This window comes from Saccopteryx bilineata, chromosome 5 (genome assembly GCF_036850765.1).
Source record: "Saccopteryx bilineata isolate mSacBil1 chromosome 5, mSacBil1_pri_phased_curated, whole genome shotgun sequence".
Classification (NCBI taxonomy): Eukaryota; Metazoa; Chordata; class Mammalia; order Chiroptera; family Emballonuridae; genus Saccopteryx; species Saccopteryx bilineata.
The window spans coordinates 185,327,876-185,329,717 of NC_089494.1; the positions used below are offsets into that span (position 1 = coordinate 185,327,876).

The window sequence follows — 1,842 nt, forward strand, 5'->3', positions numbered from 1 at the left end:
CCCTCTCTCTGACTCTCCCTCTCTATCTCTATAAAAAAAAAGTTCTTATTATCATGATCTTTTACTCAAAATTAATTAAGTCTATCAAAAGCAAGGAAAACCTGAGCTTCTAACAGTATAGATATCTGATGAATGATATTTTGCAAGCTAACTAAACTTTCTCTCAAGTCTTTTTATTTTGTTCAGATATTATCTATGTTTTACTGTTTATTATGTGTGACAGCAAAGTGAGAGTATTAATAAAAAATAAAAAAAAGCACACATAAAGAGTCCCAGTTTCACCTAAGAGATTAATGATTTACTATACAGGAGAAAAAAACTCCGAAGTAACATCTCAGAAGTGATACAATCAGGATTAATAGGGCTTGGCTGGGTAGCTAGTTAGAACATCATCCTGATACCCCAAGGTTGCAGGTTTGTTCCCTGGTCAGGACACACACAAGAATCAACCAATGACTGCATGGATAGGTGGGACAACAAAATCGATGTTTCTATCTCTCTGTTTCCCTTCCTCACTCTCTCTAAAAAATCAATAACTAATTAAAAAAAAGATTAATAGAGCTTTTTTTTTCTAAGAGCCACACTGTGGCAACATGATGGCTGAGTATTTGCGTAAAATAACTATTTTCATAAATTAATTTTTTATATATTAATGTGACCTGAACTTGCGTTAGTTTTAAAATTTTTGACATAAATGTATGTCATTTTCTAATATCACATAGCAAAATATATTTAATACACAAAGAGAGAAAAGATACTCTTCTATATTACTGTTCAGTTTCATAATTAATTTTTTTAATTTTAATTTTTTTCTTATAGACATTTTAGGGGCCTTAATGACTTTAAATGTCTTTAAGGCTCATAACATGGCTTTACTATTGCCAGCTTTCTCCAAATTTCTGCAGAAACACATTCAAGTAAGCAGATTCATTGGCTGGCTTAGTTTCATAATTATTTGTTTTAAAAAATAAGAAATAGTTTTATTCTCATTTTGAGAATATATTTTATATATTTTTTGCCTTTTATTTATTTTATTTTATTTTATTTTATTTTATTATTATTATTTTTTGTATTTATCTGAAGCTGGAAACGGGGAGAGACAGTCAGACAGACTCCCGCATGCACCCGACCAGGATCCACCCTGCATGCCCCACCAGGGGGCGACGCTCTGCCCACCAGGGGGCGATGCTCTGCCCCTCCAGGCGTCGCTCTGTTGTGACCAGAGCCACTCCAGCGCCTGGGGCAGAGGCCAAGGAGCCATCCCCAGTGCCCGGGCCATCCTTGCTCCAATGGAGCCTTGCTGCAGGAGGGGAAGAGAGAGACAGAGAGAAAGGAGAGGTGGAGAAGCAGATGGGTGCTTCTCCTGTGTGCCCTGGCTGGGAATTGAACCTGGGACTCCCGCACGCCAGGCCGACGCTCCACCACTGAGCCAACTGGCCAGGGCCTATTTTATTTTTTAAATAAAATTTATTGTGGTGATATTGATTAATAAAATTTATAGGTTTCAAGTGTAAAATTTTATGATACATCATCTGCATATTGCATTGTGCGTTCACCATCCAAAGTCAAATCTTCTGTTACCATATACTTGACCCCCCTTACTCTTTACTCTTCACCCCCAGGCCTCTTCACTCTGGTAAGCACCATACTGTTGTATGTTTCTATGAGATTTTGTTTTTCTTGTTTGTTAACTTATTGCTTTCATTTCATATCCGAAATATGAGTGAAGTCATATGGGTTTTTTTAAAGATTTTTTTTTATTTATTCATTTTAGAGAGGAAAGAGGGAGAGAGAGAGAGACAGAGACAGAGACAGAGAGAGAGAGAGAGAAGGGAGGAGCAG

General features: G+C 36.9%; 1 non-coding gene across 1 annotated transcript; it reads right to left on the reverse strand.

The window, feature by feature from the left end:
* Positions 1-811: 811 nt before the first annotated feature.
* On the reverse strand, positions 812-941 carry LOC136307270 (small nucleolar RNA SNORA33). Its single transcript, XR_010725927.1, has one exon. It is a non-coding gene; the product is annotated as a small nucleolar RNA SNORA33 (small nucleolar RNA).
* Between the last annotated feature and the right edge of the window lie 901 nt (positions 942-1,842).